General features: G+C 38.2%; 1 pseudogene; it reads left to right on the forward strand.

Moving 5' to 3' along the window:
• Nucleotides 1-2,478: 2,478 nt before the first annotated feature.
• LOC117066031 lies at nucleotides 2,479-5,399 on the forward strand (annotated as a pseudogene).
• The last annotated feature ends 20,585 nt before the right edge of the window (nucleotides 5,400-25,984 follow it).

Raw genomic sequence — 25,984 nt, forward strand, 5'->3', positions numbered from 1 at the left:
CATGAGATATTGAGCCAGAATTGCTTAGACAACCCTCTTCCAAATTCCTAATATGAGAAAGAAAGAGAAATACTAATAAGTGTGATTAATAGTTTTTTTAAAAAACCACTAAGTTATAGAAGAATAAGCCATGCAGAAATATGAACCCCATTTTTACTCACAAGATAGAAAGACCTGAGGAGAGTTTGGGTAAGACTTGAATTTCTCCTTAAGTAAAGGGTGGGATTTAGCTGGATGCTGAAACAATGAGAAGCCTTTCTTGAAAGAGGGATGAATATTACTTAAGGCAGAAAGACAAATACATCTATATTTAAAGGGACAGATTTCTTGAGGTTTGGGTCATAATCCTGAAAGACACCATCCTGAGGCCATAAGATACCAAAAGATCCAATTTCCTAAAGATCAATATCCCTAAAGTTTAAATTCCTGATGCCTAAAATCCTGAAAATCACAATCACAGGATAGTTGCATTGTTAGGCAGAACAATTACCTTGTTACTGTCTTTTTGCAGAAGAAAATGAATTTCAATTGAATCCCCAAGCCATAATGATGGATTTAGAACTAGGTGCCATCAAGGCTTTAAAAGTGAATTTCAAGGTGTTACCAATAAGGTTTGTTTTTTTCCATTCAGCCAATGCATTTGGCAGAAAATTCAGAGGAGAGGATTGGCCACATGTTACAGCAACAATGAGAACTTCAGTTTAAAAATGCGTCATTGCCTGCGTTGGCATTTCCTTCAGCTGATGATATTCCAGGAGCTTCTAATGAATTGAAGCTGTCTGAAGAAGCTCGTGAAGTTGCTGACTGTTGCATAAATAATTATATGCATGGTAGGATAAGAAGACACTTAAGCAATGATGTTGCTGTTTGATCACCATTATCGTTTCTGCCAAATTTGTGGTCTGTATATAAGTGCCTGTGGAATAGATTTCTGTGTATGCAAAACAACACAGAAGCATGGCACAGAAGATGGGAAAATATAATAGAAAATCTTAATGTCTGTGTATATCAAATCATAGAAGCATTTCAAAAAGAGCAGCACCATGTAGAAAGTGAAGGTGAACATATTGTTTGAGAAAAGCCACGTTGTAAAAGAAAACAAATCAGCTACTCATTGTGATGCTAGGGTACAAAATATTGTTAATGTCGTGAAAGTCAGCCAGCTCTTATGAACTATCTCTGTGCAATTGCTCATAATCTATCCTTGTAATACACATTTTCAAATGCTAAATTTTCTTTTCAGTTTTCTGGAGTTTTTTTCTTTTACTTTTTTCAGTTTTTCCCCAGTATTTTACATTCTTGGCATTTTTTTCTTTTGCAATTCTCTATGATATGTATTCTATCTTTGCATCATTTCCAGTACTGGAGGTATAGATTGTGTAGAGACTTCTAGAAATTTCTAATTTGTTTTATGCATTTTTTGCAAATATGATTCCGTGAAAGTGCATTATCACAACATTGACTTTGAGTGTAAGCATTGGGGCATGTATGCAAAACCATTGGAATTTCCTCAGTAAATGAAGACAATTTTTGTACATCTGCATTTGTGAAAGATAAAATTTTTTGAGATCGTGGTTTCTTGGGTGATTGGTACAGTTGTAACCCATCCTGGTTTTCGATCAATCATGTCAAAAGACTTAGTTTGTTCCTCATAGTATTTAGGACGGCAGTCCTAAAACACACTATTACCAACCATAGTGATAGGTATTCATACATTTAGCTTTTTGACCTTTTTTTTTTTTTTTTTTTGGAGACGGAATCTCGCTCTGTCGCCTGGTCTGGAGTGCAGTGGCGGGATCTCAGCTCACTGCAAGCTCCGCCTCCTGGGTTCCCGCCATTCTCCTGCCTCAGCCTCCCAAGTAGCTGGGACTACAAGCACCCGCCACCTCGCCCGGCTAGTTTTTTGTATTTTTTAGTAGAAACGGGGTTTCACCATGTTAGCCAGGATGGTCTCGATCTCCTGACCTTGTGATCCGCCCCTCTTGGCCTCCCAAAGTGCTGGGATTACAGGCTTGAGCCACCGCGCCCGGCCTTGACCTATTTTTTGTGAATGTAGTTCATCTGCCCATAACTGTTGTATCAGTGTGACTATCAGTATACTTGAATGTTCGTACTTTAAATCTGTGTTATTATTGCCTATGTTATTGGGTAAAGTGGCTTATGAGTGTTCTGCTGTGTTTTTGTAGGTTTCTCAAATAAATCTCCTTTCAAAAAATGTAAATATCTTTTAAATAATTTTTAAATTACTTTCTGCAGAGTTATGGTGTCAGGGATTTTGATCTTTTGTGAGCTCAACATTTGGATTTATGGTGTTTGTGGGTGTGTCTTTCGGGATTATCATTGGCTTCCATTTGTCCACAGTGTTGAACACACAGTGAAGTAAGGAGTTAGACTGAGATAGACTGGCTAGATCCAGGTTAGGGAAACCTTTATTTCTAATTTTAGGGCCTTGGATATAAACTAGAAGGCACTGGCTATATGAGGTAGAAGGATAATGAAATACATATTGGTTTTCCAGAATACTGTCTCATCTGGTGATTAGACGTTGAATTAAGTAGAAGTAAGAAGATACTGGAATGAAGAAATTGTTTGAATAATTTAATAATTGCAGATGGTAAATATGAATGAACTAAAAAAATACGTTAGAGAAACTGTACTTTACATATTTTCAAATATAAACTTACTTTAGAAGACTAGGTAATATTAAACATTTCTCATAAGTCTTTGAGAAGATTTTTATTAATTCATTAAAAATATTTTTTAATAAGTTGGACATATTAATAAATTTAATTCAACAAATATTACTATTAATCTTTCTTTACACAATGTCAGCAACATGGGGGAAATTATTAATTTAAATAGTTTAAATAATTATTATCCTCTGAATTTATAGATAAAAATTTTAAGAAAATGAAGAAAAGTATTTCTCCTTTATAGTTTCTTTTGGTGATTTTGTTATTTGTTAATTTCTACTTTGAAACTACAAGCAGATGTCTGAGAAGGAATTTCACTTTTCTCTGTCAAGATAGATACTGACCTGGCCAGATAATCCCATTTGCTGGGACTGGGAAAGGAGAGACTAATTATTACTTTTATCTTTATTCAGCTGTATCTCATAGTCTTCCTTTTTATTTCTATCATGTACTTCATTGTTTTTCTCAAGAACTCTCATCTCTGTGGAGGAAAAAATTATCAATATTTCTGCCCATACCTAACAGTTGCCTGGGTCTACAGCTCTGAATCAAAACTAACATACCACACACCCAAAAGATGAAGTACTTACATCACCTTTACAGGCAAAGTATTCATGTCTATAACCACAAATCTAATCATTTAGCTGAGGTGCTAAGTGGCAGTTTTTGGAAATCTGTAAGGAATCACTAGAGAAAAGGATATATTTAAGAATAGCTCACTTCTAATTTATATCATCGTTCTAATGTTCATGACATTTAAAAAAATGAAGGCTGTGATTATTATTGGTTGTGAAATTAATTTAATGTTATGATAAGTATTTTTAAAACATGAAATAAAATAGTATTTAACAGAAAATGTCAAAATTAGTTGTGTATAGTAAGGATAGGTACTATGTAATAAAGCTTTTGATTCATGTTTTATATATGTTTGTTTTTGCGTGGGTCACGCTGTAATATTACCTCTTATCATGGGTCATAGTTACCATTTTTGAAAGCTTACTGATACTTTGGAATACAAATCCTAAAGTATAAAACGATTTTCCACCAAGAAGCGGTTTCTCTGCTCCTTCTGGGATCTCTGCCTGGTTCAGCCCACCTGTCTGCCTCCACTCCTGCTTCCACCTTGTCCATCAGGGTGACCCAGAAGTCCTACAAGGTGTCCACCTCTGGCCCCTGGGACTTCAGTAGCTGCTCCTACACGAGTGGGCCCAGTGCCCGCACCAGCTCCTCAAGCTTCTCCCGAGAGGGCAGCAACAGCAGCTTCTTGGGTGGCCTGGGTAGACGTTATGGTGGGGCCAGCGGCATGGGAGGCATCACCGCCCTCATGGTCAACCAGAGCCTGCTGAGCCCCCTTAACCTGGAGGTGGACCCCAGCATCCAGGCTGTGTGCACCCAGGAGAAGGAGCAGATCAAGACCCTCAACAACAAGTTTGCCTCCTTCATAGACAAGGTATGGTTCCTGGAGCAGTGGAACAAGTTGCTGGAAACCAAGTGGAGCCTCCTGCAGCAGCAGAAGACAGCTCAGTGCAACATGGAGAACATGTTCAAGAGCTACATCAACAACCTTAGGCAGCAGTTGGAGACTCTGGGCCACAGAAGCTGAAGCTGGAGGCGAAGCTTGGCAATATGCAGGGGCTGGTGGAGGACTTCAAGAACAGGTACCAGGATGAGTTCAATAAGCGTACAGAGATGGAGAATGAATTTGTCCTTATCAAGAAGGAAGCGGATGAAGCTTACATGCACAAGGTAGAGCTAGAGTCTGGCCTGCAAGGGCTGACTGACAAGATAACTTCCTCAGGCAGCTGTATGAAGAGGCGATCCAGGAGCTGCAGTCCCAGATCTTCGACACGTCTGTGGTGCTGTCCGTGGACAACAGTCGCTCCCTGGACATGTACAGCATCATTGCTGAGGTCAAGGCACATTACGAGGAGATTGCCAACCGCAGCCGGGCTGAGGCTGACAGCATGTACCAGATCAAGTATGAGTAGCTGCAGACGCTGGCTGGGAAGCACGCGGATGACCTGCAGAGCACAAAGACTCAGATCTCTAAGATGAACTAGAACATCAGCCAGCTCCAGGTTGAGACGGAGGGCCTCAAAGGCCAGAGGTTTCCCTGGAGGCCACCATTGCAGATGCCGAGCAGCGTGGGGAGCTTTCCATTAAGGATGCCAAATTCAAGCTGTCCGAGCTGAAGGCTGCCCTGCAGCGGGCCAAGCAGGACATAGCGTGGCAGCTGCGTGAGTACCAGAGGCTGATGAAAGTCAAGCTGGCCCTGGACATCGAGATTGCCACCTACAGGAAGCTGCTGGAGGGCGAAGAGAGCTGGCTGGAGTCTGGGATGCAGAACATTAGTGTTCATCCATAGGAAGACCACCAGTGGCAAGTGGTCTGAGCTCGGTCTATGGGGTCCCTCACAAGCCCGGGCCCCGGGTACAGCCTGGGCTCGAGCTTTGGCTCTGGCATGGACTCCAGCTTCTTCAGCCGCACCAGCTCCACCAGCACCGTGATTGTGAAGAAGATTGAAACCCGCGATGGGAAGCTGGTGTCCGAGTCCTCTGACTTCCTGACGTCCTGCCCAAGTGACAGGTGCGGCAGCCCCTCCCAGCCTACCCTCTTAAGGCTGCCCCAGAGCCTGGGAGGGAGGCCGCTTGCGGAGTAGCACAGGGAATGGGAGACGCACCTGAGGCTCAGCCCTAGCCCTCAGCTCACCTGCCAGGGAGTTTACTGCCTGGGCCTCTTACCCATTTCTCCAGCTACAAAACAATTCAGTTGCTTTTTTTTTTGTCCAAAATAAAACCTCAGGTAGCTCTGCCAGAAAAAAAGAAAAAAAAAAAAAAGATTTTCCAGTTTAGTAGTAATTTTCTGAATAATTTTTATCTCAAATTAGTAATAGTTGATAATAGAAAATGGAAACAGATTATATGAGCAGCTACAAGAAGTTTCACACTACTGTAAATTGTTCTATGACCTGTACAAAATAAAAGTTCATAAATCCAACATTAGTTCCAAAAATGATATAATTATTGACCTTAGGAGAACAATATCAACACTTCCTGTGCAAGTCTCTTTATCTAAAACTATATAAGAAAAAAGTAATAGTAAATATCTTTTCAGAAGATTGTTGCAGTATGTGACAGAAAATGACTAGAATGACTTGTGGGTCCAGCATACTTAGCCTTGCTCAGCAGTATGCTTCCGTTAAGTTCCTGAGAAAGTTACCTTTATTCTTTAGGTATGTTTCTCTGCCAACAAATTAATTATCCACCTTTTCAATGCAGTCCAAAGCAAACTATATTTTATGACACAAAGTCATTAAAAGCTATGATCCAGGACAATACCTACAAAATGAAAGTAATAGTAAGAAAGAGAACATCAAAAATGCATGTTAGAGTAACATTTTAATGAATTCAGTATAATACATTTTTCCCATGACCTGTGATATTTGCATTAATTACTGCATCAATAATCTTGCATAGCAATATCTGGCTACATGGAATTATATGCTTTGGGGTCTGCTCCTCATTTCATACCCTGATTTCTAGCCATCCTATCCTTCAACAGGATAACAATGGTTGATAATATTTTCAATTACGGTAGAATAGAAATGTAGAAAGAGCAAATTGGCTTAAATTTAAAACCATATGCATCTTCTAGTAATTGATATAAACACCTGGAGTCTGAGCAGTGACTTGCTAATTAACTCCTATGTAATTTGGATTTTTCCTGCACAGTTACAATCTACATTTCAATGCAAATTAATTCAGTTCAATCCAGTAAATATGTATTGATTCTCACTTAAATAGCAAGCACTGTTATTTTGCTGTAATGCTTCCTGCTCTCAAGGTGTTTATAATCAGGAAAAAGAGATAAGCAAGCACATAACTCAGAAATCAAGGCAGAATATGCTTATGCCTTGGAAAAGATTACCAACAGAGTGCGTTGGAATGCTTATTCAAACAGAAAAAGGTAGTAGCATGAGTTTTGCCAGATAATATATATCTCAGAGAGGGTATTGTAAGGATTAAATGCAACATATAATCCACAGGGAGCAACTGGGACAAAGTCTCAGCAAATATTAGCTATCGTTATTTTCATTTTTATAGTTGCTGCTATTTTTATTTTCCAGTGTAGCTTATTTAAATAAGAATGATCACATTTGTGTAGCTATCTGCGTTTACTATTTGATTGCCTTGAATTCACTGGGCCAGAGGGCTGACTAAATCAGTCATATTGATTTCAAATCAATACATAAGTAGGGCATGGTAGATTGTTAACACCTACAGTGCATTAGTTGTACCTGGTTATTGCTATCACCGCCTCTTCCGAATTCCACAAGAAACTCCCTCTTCAGGTTTGTTGGGATTTCCAAGAGAAGAAACATATCTGGGAGTGAAAATTATTTCCTTGGTTTTCCTAGAGACTTCATTGTTCCTGTTGACATTCCTCTCTCCCTAAGTTGAGGAATTTCACGGCAAACTTTCCTAGCTTGTGAACTCCATCATTCCTCTTAAACATTAGCCACACAAAGATCACATCATAGCTCATCAGAGGACTGTCTGCTTTGTCTGTGATATCCAGCTTAAGGGACTCTGGAGGCTTCTCTTTGGTTTTTATAATTACTATAACTATAGTTGAAAACATTTTTTTCTATCTTCTCAGTTAAACACTTTGAGGAGTAAGAGGAGCTTATCAGTTACTTAAACACTGAAATTTTTAATGTTCAGTTGCTATTATGCATTTAAGGTGTGGCAATGAAAAAATCGCTCTTTATTTAGTAGACTGTGATGAATGTCCCCATGTGCTTCACGGAGTGTGAGCAATCAAATCTCATGTTACTTCTTTGAAAATGAAAACCGGTTTCTTTATATCTATTCCACATAGAGTCTGGCAAAGCTAATTCTCAATCAAGGTATCTGAAAGACTAGATGAAGCCAATGTATTATTTTTTATTTACTCCTGTCTTTGTACTTAATGCAAATTATGTGTAAGATAGTAAATTTGGCTAGGAAATCATTGCACTAATCAACTTAAGAATAAAGTCCAAGGACTTTCTCTCACTTCATTATTTATTGTGATAATACCAAAAGTTGTTGGCGTTTTTTAATCAATGACGTTCTTTGGGGATGTTCAGATTGTTCCATGTATGTCTTGGACAAATATTCATATTTTCCACTTAAAGGCAAAAAGGATGTATCCTAGGAAATAAACAGATATAGCAAGGTTCATAGGGTTGCATTTCAACCACACGATTAGATGGCTCTGATAGGATACAGGTCAGTGTGATTCAGAGAAGAGATCACCGGAACTCAGGAATGAGACTAGTTCCAGATTTGCTACTCCCTAGTTGCATGACTTTAGACAACTCTCTTATTAATTCCATATAACCTCAATGTTCTCATCTGGGAAATAAAGAGGTGCATCCAGTGAACCTTGAAGCTGCCTGTGGGCTATATAATTCCACAAATCTAACAAGCTATTACCAGAAAGATAAAATTAACCGGGAGTTGGAATTGTATACAATATCTAGCACATACTAAAAAGACAAGGTAGAGAATTTGAATTATTAATTTCTCGGATATGCTGAGTGTTTACTATGTCCATGACATTGGGCTAGATTGTGTGTGTGTGTGTGTGTGTGTGTGTGTGTGTTTGTGTGTCTTGAGTGTGGCAGGAATCCTAACCTTAAGGGACTTAGAATCACCCAGTGAGGAAGACTAAATGTTTGCATGAGTAATCCTCATGCTAAATACAAACAAGGAACCTTTATTTTTAGGAAATTAACTAGGCAATTGAGGCGCAATTCATTTCATCTTTTAAGATAGTCCTTGATGTTCTGTGATAAATGGCTCAATCTAAAATTAGCCATTTTCATCAGAGTGAAAATAATTTTACTGCATATCAAAGCATCACAATTTGCAGGCAAAAGGCTTGCTAAGTCCACAGGAATGTGTGGGTGTGTCTGTTTAAAAAACATGTAATTAGGCCAGAAAACTCTTCTTTTTGGTTCTACCTTTCCTGAAGACAAATAAACCAATCCCAATCCCTGATTGATAATAATTTGTAAAACAGGTGGTAGGGCTGAACAGACAAGTTAGGGATAGGTGTTAATCAAATTCACACTGGTATGTTTTTATAGGAAACCAGTGAGGAAATGGCTAGAGTTTGGGGCTGCTGGGTTCCATTAGGTAAATTTTAAGCTTTGATTAATGATGCTACCAGGCAACATTTTCTAACCACATATAACATGTTAGAAATCTATATCTTCACATAGGCTCCTCCCATTTCTATTGCAAGTTGTTCATAGTGTCCTCATTTCTGAGGCAGCCAAGCACTTAAAAAGATTTTACTCAGTTCAGGTTTTGATTTTTAAATGCTCAATAATAGATAAAAAGAAGCTTATAAATAAACTGTTCTTGATTCAGTATATCCACAGTAAGCTAATTTGTCATAGAAACAAGCAGAAGATATTTTTTGAAAATACGTATATATTACACAGTTCACATACTGAGGCTGAGGAATGCCAAGTAGTTTATGAACGCAGACTTCTTGTAGACATATATATGAAACATTGATGGCTGTTTATCAGGAAGAGAGGAGCATGATTGGATTCATGTTTTAGAAAGGGAATCTGGGATGAGAAAGAAAAAATGGGAAAATAATTTTAAAATATATTAACTTCAATAATTGAAGTGAATGGCTATCAATATATGTGCTAGGAGATTTGGAGGTGAAGCAAGAGGGCCAAATAGAATCCTCCAGTGATCATCCCCCACCCCCTGCAGGAACACCAGATGGAACTATCCACAAAAGAAAGCACCTTTGTGCCAGGTGTGGTGGCTCCCACCTGTAATCCTAGGACTTTGGGAGGCCAAGGCGGGTGGATGGCTTAAGCCCAGGAGTTTAAGACCAGCCTGGGCAACAACATGGCAAAAATACCTCTCTACAAATAATAAAAAATCAGCCAGGCATAGGGGTGTGTGCCTCTAGTCCCCGCTACTTGGAATGTTGAGGTGGGAGAATCACTGGAGTCCAGAGGCAGGGCTTACAATGAGCTGAGATTGTAACACTACACTCCAGCCTTGGTGAAAAAGCAAGGCCCTGTCTCAGAAAGCACCTTTATAAGAACCAAAAAGCATGTGAGTTATCACAGTACTTGGTTTTAACATCACATTAAGGAAAGAGACACTTGAAGAGGGTTGGAAAGACAGTCTTGAATCGCCTGAATGATCCCTCTTCCATCTCCCAGTGCACAGTATAGCGCTGAGAGAGAATCTGCACACTTGACAGAGGGAAGTGCAGTGATTGTGGGCTTTGCATTGGAACTCAGTAGTACCTGTTACAGCAGAAAGCAATACAGGGCAGAACTCAGCTGGTGCCCATGGAGGGAGGATTTAGACCAGCCCTAGACAGAGGGAAATCACCCATTCCAGTGCTTGGGAACTGAGTTCCAGCCAGCCTCACTCCCATGGGCTAGAATCCTAAGTGATCCAAGTGATCTAGAATCCTAAATAAACTTGAAAGGCAGTTTAGGCCACAAGGACTGTAAGTCCTGGTGCTGTTCTGGGCTCAGAGACAGTGGACTTGGGGTACACATGACCTAGTGAGACACCACCTAGAGCAGCCAACAGAGTGCTTGCTTAATCCCTCCCCCAACCCCAGGCAGCAGAGCTCGCAGTTCCAGGAAAGACTCCTTCCCCCTGCTTAAGGAGAGAAGAAGGGAGAGCAAAGAAGACGTTGTCTTTCAACTTGGCTACCAGCTCAGCCACAGTGGAATAGGGCACCAAGCAGGGTCCTGAAGCACCCATTCCAGGCTTTAGCTCCTACATGACATTTCTAGACACACCGTGGGCCAGAAGGGAATGCTGCCTTGAAGGGAAGGACCCGGTTCCCTCAAGATTCATCACCTGCTTATTAAGGAGCCATTGGGCCTTGAATAAACATCAGCAGTATCCAAGAAGTACTTGCCATGGGTGCTTACTTGGGTGAGACCCTGTACTGTGCTGCTTCTGGTGTGACAGTGGATTCCCAGTTGTAGTGGCCACAGAGACAGTCCTTCTGCTTCGTGAAAGAAGGAAGAGTAAAAATGTTTTTTTCTTGCAGCTTGTAGCAGCTCAGCTACAGTAAAATAAGACACCAAGCAAATTTCTAAAATCCCCGGTTCCAGACCTTAGTTCCTGGACAGCATTTTTAGACCCATCCGGGGGCAGAAAGGAACCCACTTCCCTGAAAGAAGAGATCCAAACCTGGCAAAATTCACCACGCGCAGACTAAAGAGCCCTTGCGCATTGAAAAGAACATCAGTAGTAGCCAGTCAGTACTTACCACAGAGGCGGTGGTGGCCATGAGAAGAGACTCCTGCTTGAGGAAAAGAGAGAAAAAAAAAAAAAGAAAAAAAAAGAACTTTGTCTAACAACCTGACTAGCAGCTCAGTCACAGTAAAATAAAGTACTAAGTAGATTCCTAACATTCTCACCTCCAGGTCCTAGCTCCTGCACACCGCTTCTAGACACACACTGGGCTAGAAGGGAACTCTCTACCCTAAAGGGAAAGACACAATCCAGGCTTGATTCACCACCTGCTGACTAAAGAGCCCTTGGGCTTTAAATAAATATCAGTGGAAGACAGACAATAGTCACTGCAGGCCTTGAGTGAGACCCAGCACTGTGCTGACTTCCGTCTGATCCAGCAGAGTCCCAGTGGTGGTACCACAGGGGTGCTTCTGTCACCCCTCCCTCAACTCCAGGCAGCTAAGCACAGAGAGACAGAAACTCCGTTGGTTTGGGGGAAAGTAAGGGAAGAAAACAAGAGTCTCTGTCTGGTAATCTAGGTAATTCTTTCAGGTCTTACCCAAGACAGCCAAGGGGGTATCTCTATGAGTATGCAAGAGTCACAGCATTACTGGGTTTGGGAAGGCCTCTAATGCAGATACGGCTGCAATGACCAAAGACTTAGATCACAGCACTCAATTCCCTTTGAATACTTGGAAAGCTTTCCTAAGAAGAATGGGTACAAAACAAGCTCAGACTATAACAAACACCTAACTCTTCAATGACTAGACATCGATGAGCATCCAAAAATGTCAAGACCATCCAGGAAATCATGATCTCACCAAACAAACTAAATAAGGCATCAGAGACCAATCCCAGAGTGACAGAGGTATGTGATCCTCCAAAGTATTCAAAATAGCTGCATTGAGGAAGTTGAACAAAATTTAAAGTAACAGAGAAATTCAGAATCCTATAAAATACATTTAACAAAGAAATTAAAATTATTTTTAAAAATTCAAGCAGAAATTCTATAGCTGAAATGTTCAATTAGCATAGTGAAGAATGTGTCAGACTCTCTCAACAGCAGAATTGATTGAGTAGAAGAAAGTATTAGTGAGTCTGAAGACAGATTATTTGAAAACATATAATCAGAGATTGTATAAAAGATTTAAAAAAATGAAGCATGCCTACAAGATCTAAAAAATAGGCCCAAAAGGGCAAATTTAAGAGTTATTGGCCTTAACAAGAAGGTAGAGAAAGAGATGGGAGTAGAAAATTCATGCAAAGAGAAAACAGAGAACTTTCACAATCCAAGAAAAGATATCAATATTCTCTATCCGCTTCCACCCCTTAATAGAAAACAATACATTAATTCAAAGCCTTACACTATGCCTAGAAGCCATTACCACTGTATTTACAGCAGTATGTGCTTTAACACAAAATGATATTTAAAAAATCATAGCCTTCTCCACCTCAAGCCAACTAGGACTAATAATAGTCACTATCAGCATCAACCAACCATACTTAGCATTCCTACACATCTGCACTCGTGCCTTCTTTAAAGCTATATTATTCATTTTCTCCGGATCTATTATCCACAACCTAAATAACGAACAAGACATCTGAAAAATAGGAGGATGATTTAAAACAATACCCCTCACCTCAACTTCCCTAACCATTGGTAACCTGGCCACTAGAAGCTTATAGAACACCAAGTAATTTAATCTAAATAAAACTATATTAATACTTTTAATAATCAAACTCCCAAAGTTCAAGGATAAAGAAAGAATGGTAAAATCAGCAAGAGAGAAGAAACAAATAAGATACAAAGGACCTCCAATTCATCTGACAGCAGACTTCTGAGTAGAAACCTAACAGACCAGGAGAGAGTGGCACGAAATATTTAAAGTGCTGAAAGAAAAAAAAATCTTTTATCCTAGAATAGTAAATCCAGTGAAACTATATTTCAAACGTGAAAAATAAATAAATATTTCTCCAGATAAATGAAAGGTGAGGGATTTCATCAATACCAGACCTTTCCTATAAGAAACGCAAAAGGAAATTCTTCAATCTGAAAGAAAAGGACATTAACAAGCAATAAGAAATCATCTGAAAGGTACAAAACTCACTGGTAATGGTAAGCACACAGAAAAACATAGAATAGTATAACACTGTAATTGTGTATAAACTACTCATATCTTGAGTTAAAAGACTACAATATGAACCTATGAAAAATAATAACTACAACAACTTTTCAAGACATAGACAGTATAATAACATATAGATAGAAACATCAAAAAGTTAAAAAGTCAGGGGGATGAATTAAAGTGTAAAGTTTTTATTACTTTTCTATTTGCTTGTTGGTTTGTTTTGGCAATTAGAGTTAAATTGTCATTAGTTTACAATAATGGGCTGTAAGATGTTATTTTCAAGTCTCATGGCAACTTCAAAACAAGAAAAATAGGGAGCAAGATGGCCCAATAGGAACAGCTCCAGTCTCCAACTCCCAGCGCGAGTGACACAGAAGACCAGTGATTTCTGCATTTTCAACTGAGGTACTGGGTTCATCTCACTAGGGAGTGCCTGACAATCGGTGCTGGTCAGCTGCTGCAGCCCGACCAGTGAGAGCTGAAGCAGGGTGAGGCATCACCTCACCTGGGAAGCGCAAGGGGGAAGGGAATCCCTTTTCCTAGCCAGGGGAACTGAGACACACAACACCTGGAAAATCGGGTAACTCCCACCCCAATACTGCGCTTTAAGCAAACGGGCACACCAGGAGATTATATCCCACATCTGGCCAGGAGGGTCCCATGCCCATGGAGCCTCCCTCATTGCTAGCACAGCAGTCTGCGATCTAACTGCAAGGCAGCAGCGAGGCTGGGGGAGGGGCGCTCGCGATTGCTGAGGCTTAAGTAGGTAAACAAAGCCGCTGGGAAGCTCGAACTAGGTGGAGCTCACAGCAGCTCAAGGAAGCCCGCCTGTCTCTGTAGACTCCACCTCTGGGGACAGGGCACAGCTAAACAACAACAACAACAACAACAACAAAAGCAGCAGAAACCTGTGCAGACGCAAACGACTCTGTCTGACAGCTTTGAAGAGAGCAGTGGATCTCCCAACACGGAGGTTGAGATCTGAGAACGGACAGACTGCCTGCTCAAGTGGGTCCCTGACCCCTGAGTAGCCTAACTGGGAGTCATCCCCCACTAGGGGCAGACTGACACCCCACACCTCACACGGTGGAGTACACCCCTGAGAGGAAGCTTCCAAAGTAAGACTCAGACAGATACACTTGCTGTTCAGCAATATTCTATCTTCTGCAACCTCTGCTGCTGATATCCAGGCAAACAGGGTCTGGAGTGGACCTCAGGCAATCTCCAACAGACCTACAGCTGAGGGTCCTGACTGTTAGAAGGAAAACAATCAAACAGGAAGGACACCTACACCAAAACCCCATCAGTACGTCACCTTCATCAAAGACCAGAGGCAGATAAAACCACAAAGATGGGGAAAAAACAGGGCAGAAAAGCTGGACATTCAAAAAATAAGAGCGCATCTCCCCCTGCAAAGGAGCGCAGCTCATTGCCAGCAATGGATCAAAGCTGGATGGAGGATGACTTTGACGAGATGAGAGAAGAAGGCTTCAGTCCATCAAACTTCTCAGAGCTAAAGGAGGAATTACATACCCAGCGCAAAGAAACTAAAAATCTTGAAAAAAGAGTGGAAGAATTGATAGCTAGAGTAATGAATGCAGAGAAGGTCATAAACGAAATGGCAGAGATGAAAACCATGACACGAGAAATACATGACAAATGCACAAGCTTCAGTAACCGACTTGATCAACTGGAAGAAAGAGTATCAGCGATTGAGGATCAAATGAATGAAATGAAGCGAGAAGAGAAACCAAAAGAAAAAAGAAGAAAAAGAATTGAACAAAGCCTGCAAGAAGTATGGGATTATGTAAAAAGACCAAATCTATGTCTGATTGGGTGTCTGAAAGTGAGGGGGAAAATGGAACCAAGTTGGAAAAAACTCTTCAGGGTATCATCCGGGAGAACTTCCCCAACCTAGTAGGGCAGGCCAACATTTAAATTCAGGAAATACAGAGAACGCCACAAAGATACTCCTCGAGAACAGCAACTCCAAGACACATAATTGCCAGATTCACCAAAGTTGAAATGAAGGAAAAAAATCTTAAGGGCAGCCAGAGAGAAAGGTTGGGTTACCCACAAAGGGAAGCCCATCAGACTAACAGCAGACCTCTCGGCAGAAACTCTCCAAGCCAGAAGAGAGTGGAGACCAATATTCAACATTCTTAAAGAAAAGAATTTTAAACCCAGAATTTCATATCCAGCCAAACTAAGTTTCATAAGTGAAGGAGAAATAAAATCCTTTACAGATAAGCAAATGCTTAGAGATTTTGTCACCACCAGGCCTGCCTTACAAGAGACCCTGAAGGAAGCACTAAACATGGAAAGGAACAATCAGTAGCAGCCAGTGCAAAAACATGCCAAAATGTAAAGACCATTGAGGCCAGGAAGAAACTGCATCAACTAACGAGCAAAATAACCAGTTAATATCATAATGGCAGGATCAAGTTCACACATAACAATACTAACCTTAAATGTAAATGGACTAAATGCTCCAATGAAAAGACACAGACTGGCAAACTGGATAAAGAGTGAAGACCCATCAGTCTGCTGTATTCAGGAGACCCATCTCACATGCAGAGACATACATAGGCTCAAAATAAAGGGATGGAGGAAGATCTACCAAGCAAATGGAGAACAAAAAAAAGCAGGGGTTGCAATCCTAGTCTCTGATAAAACAGACTTTAAACAATCAAAGATCAAAAGAGACAAAGAAGGACATTACATAATGGTAAAGGGATCAATTCAACAGGAAGAGCTAACCTAAATATATATGCACCCAATACAGGAGCACCCAGATTCATAAAGCAAGTCCTTAGAGACTTACAAAGAGACTTAGACTCCCACACAATAATAATGGGAGACTTCAACACCCCACTGTCAACATTAGACAGATCAACGAGACAGAAAGTTAAAGGATATCCAGGAATTGAACTCATCTCTGCACCAAGCGGACCTAATAGACATCTATAGAACTCTCCACCCGAAATCATCAGAATATACATTCTTCTCAGCACCACATCACACTTATTCCAAAATTGACCACATAATTGGAAGTAAAGCACTCCTCAGCAAATGTAAAAGAACAGAAATTATAACAAACTGTCTCTCAGACCACAGTGCAATCAAACTAGAACTCAGGACTAAGAAACTTAATCAAAACCACTCAACTACATGGAAACTGAACAACCTGCTCCTGAATGACTACTGGGTACATAACGAAATGAAGGCAGAAATAAAGATGTTATTTGAAACCAATGAGAACAAAGATACAACATACCAGAATCTCTGGGACACATTTAAAGCAGTGTGTAGAGGGAAATTTATAGCACTAAATGCCCACAAGAGAAAGCAGGAGAGATCTAAAATTGACACTCTAACATCACAATTAAAAGAACTTGAGAAGCAAGAGCAAACACATTCAAAAGCTAGCAGGAGACAAGAAATAACTAAGATCAGAGCAGAACTGAAGGAGATAGAGACACAAAAAACCCTCCAAAAAATCAATGAATCCAGGAGTTGGTTTTTTGAAAAGATCAACAAAATTGACAGACCGCTAGCAAGACTAATAAAGAAGAGAAGAGAGAAGAATCAAATAGACGCAATAAAAAATGATAAAGGGGATGTCACCACTGACCTCACAGAAGTACAAACTACCATCAAAGAATACCATAAACACCTCTATGCAAATCAACTAGAAAATCTAGAAGAAATGGATAATTTCCTGGACACTTACACCCTCCCAAGACTCAACCAGGAAGAAGTTGAATCCCTGAATAGACCAATAGCAGGCTCTGAAATTGAGGCAATAATTAATAGCCTACCAACCAAAAAAAGTCCAGAACCAGATAGATTCACAGCTGAATTCTACCAGAGGTACAAGGAGGAGCTGGTACCATTCCTTCTGAAACTATTTCAATCAATAGAAAAAGAGGGAATCCTCCCTAACTCATTTTATGAGGCCAACATCATCCTAATACCAAAGCCTGGCAGAGACACAACAAAAAAAGAAAATTTTAGACCAATATCCCTGATGAACATCTATGCAAAAATCCTCAATAAAATACTGGCAAACCGGATTCAGCAGCACATCAAAAAGCTTATCCACCATGATCAAGTGGGCTTCATCCCTGGGATGCAAGGCTGGTTCAACATTCGCAAATCAATGAACGTAATCCAGCATATAAACAGAACCAAAGACAAGAACCACATGATTATCTCAATAGATGCAGAAAAGGCCTTTGACAAAATTCAACAGCCCTTCATGCTAAAGACGCTCAATAAATTCGGTATTGATGGAACGTACCTCAAAATAATAAGAGCTATTTATGACAAACCCACAGCCAATATCATACTGAATGGGCAAAAACTGGAAGCATTCCCTTTGAAAACTGGCACAAGACAGGGATGCCCTCTCTCACCACTCCTATTCAACATAGTGTTGGAAGTTCTGGCTAGGGCAATCAGGCAAGAGAAAGAAATAAAGGGTATTCAGTTAGGAAAAGAAGAAGTCAAATTGTCCCTGTTTGCAGATGACATGATTGTATATTTAGAAAACCCCATTGTCTCAGCCCAAAATCTCCTTAAGCTGATAAGCAACTTCAGCAAAGTCTCAGGATACAAAATTAATGTGCAAAAATCACAAGCATTCTTATACACCAGTAACAGACAAACAGAGAGCCAAATCATGAATGAACTTCCATTCACAATTGCTTCAAAGAGAATAAAATACCTAGGAATCCAACTTACAAGGGATGTAAAGGACCTCTTCAAGGAGAACTACAAACCACTGCTCAGTGAAATCAAAGAGGACACAAACAAATGGAAGAACATACCATGCTCATGGATAGGAAGAATCAATATCGTGAAAATGGGCATACTGCCCAAGGTAATTTATAGATTCAATGCCATCCCCGTCAAGCTACCAATGAGTTTCTTCACAGAATTGGAAAAAACTACTTTAAAGTTCATATGGAACCAAAAAAGAGCCCGCATTGCCAAGACAATCCTAAGTCAAAAGAACAAAGCTGGAGGCATCATGCTACCTAACTTCAAACTATACTACAAGGCTACAGTAACCAAAACAGCATGGTACTGGTACCAAAACAGAGATATAGACCAATGGAACAGAACAGAGTCCTCAGAAATAATACCACACATCTACAGCCATCTGATCTTTGACAAACCTGACAAAAACAAGAAATGCGGAAAGGACTCCCTATTTAATAAATGGTGCTGGGAAAATTGGCTAGCCATAAGTAGAAAGCTGAAACTGGGTCCTTTCCTTACTCCTTATACGAAAATTAATTCAAGATGGATTAGAGACTTAAATGTTAGACCTAATACCATAAAAACCCTAGAAGAAAACCTAGGTAGTACCATTCAGGACATAGGCATGGGCAAGGACTTCATGTCTAAAAACCAAAAGCAACGGCAGCAAAAGCCAAAATTGACAAATGGGATCTAATTAAACTAAAGAGCTTCTGCACAGCAAAAGAAACTACCATCAGAGTGAACAGGCAACCTACAGAATGGGAGAAAATTTTTGCAATCTACTCATCTGACAAAGGGCTAATATCAAGAATCTACAAAGAACTCAAACAAATTTATAAGAAAAAAACAAACAACCCCATCAAAAAGTGGGCAAAGGATATGAACAGACATTTCTCAAAAGAACATGTTCATACAGCCAACAGACACAGGAAAAAATGCTCATCATCATTGGCTTTCAGTGCAAATCAAAACCACAATGAGATAGCATCTCACACCAGTTAGAATGGCAATCATTAAAAAGTCAGGAAACAACAGGTGCTGGAGAGGATGTGGAGAAATAGGAACACTTTTACACTGTTGGTGGGATTGTAAACTAGTTCAACCATTATGGAAAACAGTATGGCGATTCCTCAAGGATCTAGAACTAGATGTACCATATGACCCAGCCATCCCACTACTGGGTATATACCCAAAGGATTATAAATTACTCTACTACAAAGACACATGCACACGTATGTTTATTGCGGCACTATTCACAATAGCAAAGACTTGGAATCAACCCAAATGTCCATCAGTGACAAACTGGATTAAGAAAGTGTGGCACATATACACCATGGAATACTATGCAGCCATAAAAAAGGATGAGTTTGTGTCCTTTGTAGGGACATGGATGCAGCTGGAAACCATCATTCTTAGCAAACTATCACAAGAACAGAAAACCAAACACCGCATGTTCTCCCTCATAGGTGGGAACTGAACAATGAGATCACTTGGACTCGGGAAGGGGAACATCACACACCGGGGCCTATCATGGGATGGGGAGAGCGGGGAGGGATTGCATTGGGAGTTATACCTGATGTAAATGACGAGTTGATGGGTGCTGACGAGTTGATAGGTGCAGCACACCAACGTGGCACAAGTATACGTATGTAACAAATCTGCATGTTATGCACATGTACCCTAGAACTTAAAGTATAATAATAATTAAAAAAAAGAAAAATACAACTGATACACAGAAATGAAAAGCAAGAAACTGAAACACACGAGCAGAGAAAGTCCTCTTCACACAAAAAAGGAAAAAAAATGAAAGGAAGAGAGGAAGAGAAGACTATAAAACAATCAGAAAGCAAATAATGAAATGGCAATAGAAAGTTCTTACCTATCAATAATAACATTAAATATAAATGAGCTAAAGTCTCTAATTAAAAAATAGAGTATCTGAATCAATTTTTAAAAAGATCCAATGATCTGTTGCCTACAAGAAGCACTTTACCTATAAAAACACACGTAGACTGAAAATAAAGGATAGAAAAAGATATTCCATGCCAATGCAAACCAAAAAGAAGAGCAGAGTAGCTATACTTAATCAGATAAAATAGATTTCAAAACAGAAACTATAAAAAGAGACATAGAGGGTCATTGTATATGATAAATAAGTCATTTGAACAAGAGGATATAACAATTGTAAATATATATGCACCCAACACTGGAGCACCTAGATATATAAACCAAATATTATTAGAGTTAAGAAGAGAGAAACACCTGAATACAATAATAGCTTGAGACTTCAACAGCCTACTTTCAGTAATGGACAGATGGTCCAGGGAGAAAAGAAATAAAAAAAATTGGACTTAATCTGCACTATAGACCACATGTTCCTAATAGATATTAATATTTACAGAACATTTCATTCAGTGACTACAGAATGTACATTCTTTTACTTAGCATGCAGATCATATCTAAGGACAGACTGTATATTAGGCCAAGGAACAAGTCTTTAAAAATTAAAAAAAAACATATCAAGTATCTTCTCTAACCACAATGGAATAAAATTGGAAATTAGTATCAAGAGGAGGGTGGCAGACCAAAATGGTGCCATAGAAGCCTACAGGGTTTGCCTGAAAGGAGCACCAAATTTCAACAATTATCTGCACAGAGAAAAGCACCATCACAAGAATCAATATCAGGTTCAGCAATCACAGTACCTGGATTTAACTTCACGTCACTGAAAGAGGCATGGAATTGGGTAGGAGAGACAGTCTTGTATTGCCAACACTACCACTCTCCTGTCCACCATCAGTGGGTGTGTGGTGTGGAGAATGAGTCAGAATTCTCTCAGATAACTTTAACAAAGAGATTGAAATATTAATAATTGAAAAGAATCAAACAGAAATTCTAGAAAAATGCAAGTGACATACTGAATAATGCATCAAAATATCTTAATAGCAGAATTGATTAGGCAGAAGAAACAATTGGTGAGTTTGAAGACAGATTATTTGAAAATACACAATCAGAGGATACAAAAGAAAAAAAAATCATATCTATAAGACCTAGAAAATACCCTTGAAAGGATAAATCTAAGACTTACTGGCCTTAAAGAGGAGGTAGAGAAAGAGATAGGAGTAGGAAGTTTATTCAAAGGGATTATAACTATTTGAAAATTCATATGGAACCAAAAAATAACTCGAATAGCCATGAAAATATTTGAAAATTACCAATCTGACAAGGGATTTAAAACCAGAATATATAAGGAGCTCAAACCAGTCTATAGGAAAAAAATCCAGTAATTAAATCAAAAAATGGGAAAAAGATCTGAATAGACTTTTCTCAAAGAAGATATACAAATGACTAATAGATATATGAAAAGATGCTCAACATCATTGATAATTAGAGAAATGCAAATCAGAACTACAATGAGAAATCATCTCATCCCAGTTAAAATGGTTTTTATCCAAAAGATAGGCAGTAAGAAAAGATAGCAAGGACGTGGAGAAAAAGTAACCATAGAACACAGTTGGTGTGAATGTAAATTAGTACAGCCACTATGGAAAAGAGTATGGAGGTTTCTCAAAAAACTAAAAATATAACTACCATATGACCCAGCAATCCCACTGGTAGGTATATATTCATAAGAAAGAAAATAAATCAAAGACATATCTGTGCCCTTATGTTTATTGCAGCACTATTTATAATAGCCAAGCTTTGGAAGCAACCAAAAATGTCCATCAACAGGCAAATGGATAAAGAAAATGTGATACTTACACACAATGGAGTACTATTCAACTATAAAAAAGAAGAAAATTATGTCATCTGCAACAACATGGATGCATCTGGAAGACATTATATTAAGTGCAATTAACCAGGCATTTATTCTTTGCATATTCTTCTCATTTGTGGTAGCTAAAAATGAAAACAATTGAATTCATGGGAACAGGGAATAGAATGATGATTACCAGAGGCAGGAAAGGGAAGTGTGGGTAGTTGAGCATGTTAATAGGTGCAAAAATGTATTTAGATAGAATGGATACAATCTAGTAGTTGACAACACAACAAAGTGACTTAGGTCAACATAAATGTATTGTCTACAGATTCCTAAATGAGAATAATTGGAATGTTTTTAACACAAAGAAATGATAAATGCTTGAGGTGATGGATACTCCATTTACTCTGATGTGATTTTTATGCATTGTATGCCTGTATCAAAATATCTCATGTACCCCATAAGTATATACACCTACTATGTACCTATAAAATTTGTATTATTCCAGTTGCTCCCTGTCAGAAATATATTTTCTCAAGAATTACGCCTGCCATCTTAGAGAAAAAGTGTCTAGTGTAATTGGTCTTGTGGTTTAATTCAAATGCCCATATCAAACCATATGCTTAACAGTGTTACTAGGTCTCCTATTCAGAGGCTTAATCAAAGGGTGATAAAGTGTACTTTCAAAACTGAAAAGAAGTCATAAGACTTTTGGATTTTTGGCTTGGAATCTCTGAGAAGTAATAGGTAGATCTTGGAGAGAGGTTTGATTGGAAGGGAGAAGGAAGAAAGTGATCTTTCTCTGTAATTTACTGATTATTAGCATCAGGTTTTGTGATTTTTTGTCTATTTGATGTCTAGCACTGTGCTCTGAACTAGAATGCATAGTTTCTTTCCATCTATAACCTCTAATATAATCTCCTTTAATTTTAATTTTAATTCTTGTTGATTAATAACTATTGGTTCCAAAATCATGGTAAAACTTGAGAATTTCAAAAAAGAATGTCAATAATGGTATTATAGTAAATTATGAGCCAGGCAAATCCTTTATTTTCATTTTTCTCTCTTAAAAAGTCATCTGTATCTAGTAAGAAATGATAACACTGCCAAAGAGAATACATATAACAAAACAAATGCCCACTTCTTATCTCTAGTCCTTTAGCTTCTTCTCTGAAGTCAACCAGATTTTGGATTCTTGTGTATACATATTCCGAGATATTCTAGTCTCTCCAAGCATCATGTATGTAAATATCTGTAACTTATACTTTCTTTTTTCCCCTTAGTAGTATCTGATTCTTACTTTTTTGCACTTTGTTTTTACATTTACTTTTTAAAAAACTTGGTCTATCTCAGTATATATACAGTATATACATATATGTATACTTATATAAATATATACTATATATACACATATACAAATACATATATATCTGTATATATATACACACATATACAGATATGTATATCTTTCACCTAACATTTATATAGTGTTTCATTATATACCTGCACCACGATTTAACCAACTTCCTACTGATGGACATACCAACTGGTGAACAACACTGTTTAAAGTTACGAAAATGCAACAGAGCTTCATAGATGGGGATACTGGGTCATAAGTCTATCTCTGGGTTTGAGTCTTTATATTCCATGTAGTTTTGAGTCTATTGTACTATGTTTCTGTGCTTCTCTCTATGTTTTTTCCCATTTGTCTGTTTCTTTCTGTCTGCACAAATACATCTCTAGTCACTAATCCCTTTTTTGTATCTCACAGTTATGTGGACATAGTTCAGAGTTTAAGTGTGGAATAGCAGGAAGCATGGTGAGTGGAGCTGGGACTCAGTTCTGGTTCTGTCACTAACCAGATTTCAGACATTTTCTTTTTATACCTAAAGCCATTAATTTTCCCATTTGTTGAGCTACATAAACTTTAAATATCTCCTTTCTATTATTTTGTGAATTTTTTTCTTTTACATATTTATCTGTTTATTCAGTCATCATTTAATAAATTTTATTGAGACTCTTCTATTTATCAGGTGTTGTGGAAAGCACTTACCAGTGGGGCAAATTGCAAAGATAAATGAAATATTTCTTGGTTTTGACTCAATCCAATGGAAAACACAGATAGAAACAAATACGTACATTGCATGTAATTGTATTTATTAAAGGAAGTTTTAAGGCCCTATTTTCCTAATTTTTAAAGTGGAGCAATGGAATATTGATAGGCATTTATTTAAAACTTCCTTTTTAATTGTAATTGAATGAATATTTCCTGAGAACCATTTACCCTCAAGAAAACAAATATAACAATTTCTGATTATATTATTTCAGAAAGGGAAGTGCTCAAGATTTTGCATAATGGACAATTTTATATTTTAACTGGTTCTTTTCAGTTCTTATTCACATGTAGTAATTCACATGCTTGATAATTTGGGAAAACAGATGCATATCTCATTCTGATTAGTAAGGGATAGATGATGTGCCACGTATGGGTTAGTCGTAGATTGGCCATGAGGGAGATACTTTGTCTGCTGCTAATGGAAGCCAGGGTGAGAAAATAAGATCTGGAGCTCACTTAGGCACCTTGCTAAATAGGAGCAGGGAAAAGAAGCCAGAATTATAAACAGAAAATCACCACCTTTATGGGAATAGTAAAATGTAATGCTTTCTTGGAGTCCTGCTTCATTTAAAACTACAGAGAATCTGTTCAGAGCTATTTGCATGCTTCTCTTCCATCAACTCTGTGCTACTAACCTATATCAGATTCTTTAAAAAATATTTTAAATGATAATTATTTAATCGGGAAATTAATATTTGCATCAAAAAACAATGTAACTCCATTTATAGGAAGGTTTAGATAATGAAAATGTGAGTTGGAGAACATTTAACAGCCCATTGGCTGAAATATCATTAATAATTAATCTCACATAGTTTTGTTGTCCTTGTCATTTAGTTTTGTTTTTCTCTTAAGAAAATCTGAGAAAATGACCTGTGAGTTTGAAGGCTAAATATATTTCTGTGGACAAGATGACTAATCAAATTAAAGATGAAATTGCATCAATCCATCTATACATTGCAAGAACAAAAATTAAAAATTGCCTTTTATATAATTTAGTATTTAAATTATAAAAGTTAACATAGAGCTGAACATTATGTAAATATAAAATCTTTCTGAGCCTTAGTTTTCTCATCTGTAAAGTGAAAATAATTACAATAATATGAATATATATCGGATAAGATTGTTATAACAAATAAATAAAATAATGGATTTTTAATACTTAGCATAATGCCTGACATATGATTAATGCTTAGTTGTATTTGATTTATTAGGTGATATTCATAATCTACTGAAGCTGAAGGATAGAACTGGTTCCAGAGCAGAGAAATAAGAATGAATATGACTAATAAATAGGTTTTACTTTTAGGATTTGCATAAGTTAAAGTACAAGTGGATTACTCTGTTGAGAATGGATGAAGGAATTCTGTGACTAATTTCTGAGGAATTAGTACTTTATTATATGTTCTCAAAGGGGAACTTTAAGTGGGGGAGTTCTGAGCATATTGGGGAATTTATATTATTTTTCAGTAAAATTACATGTATTTTGTCAAACTTGGGGAAATATTTTTGGATGTACCACATTGCATAGGTGCCTTTTAAATAGTAATTTTTAACATGATTTCATTAAAGTCAAACTTCAACTGTATATATACATTTTTGACAAATAGCTCCAGCTCTTTCTCATCTTAGGAAATGATAGAGTAGAGTTGCTTACTAAAAACTGACAGATTAAAAACAGCACCCTTGCTCAGGAGCGCCCTCAAGTTCAGCAACAAAAATGTAAACAATATCTTCTAGAATTGGCTCCCATCTCTATTTGATGTTTATTAATTGGACTCACCTTTGCTTGGATCCTGATCTTTGCCCAGTCACGTTCTTCCTTCCTTCTCACTAGCCCCTTTTCCTCTCTTTCTTGTTTTTTCTACCTTTCTCCCTCTTGCAGTGAAAAAAGCAGTATGAAACTTCTCTCTAGAGACCCTCCACTCAAACGGCCATATGAGTTTAATGTATAATGCATGCAAAGCAGCGTGAGTTGCAGATGATTCAAAAGAGAAGCCTCTGAGGCTGGGCTCAGGAGGCATTCTTTAATAATAATTAGACAATCAAACAGCATCTTACTGTTACTCTAGTCATTTGACTGTAATGTAATAACCTTGGCCCAAATAGTGTCAGGGAGTAATATATCGCTATAATGTAACCTTCTCAACACAATTATTGTGCAAATGCACTTATTCATAAGTAATAGGTTCATTGTCTTTATAATTTCCTAGTTAGATTTGACTAGAAAT

This window comes from Trachypithecus francoisi, unplaced genomic scaffold (assembly GCF_009764315.1).
Source record: "Trachypithecus francoisi isolate TF-2019V2 unplaced genomic scaffold, Tfra_2.0 Lachesis_group2, whole genome shotgun sequence".
In the NCBI taxonomy this organism is placed as follows: Eukaryota; Metazoa; Chordata; class Mammalia; order Primates; family Cercopithecidae; genus Trachypithecus; species Trachypithecus francoisi.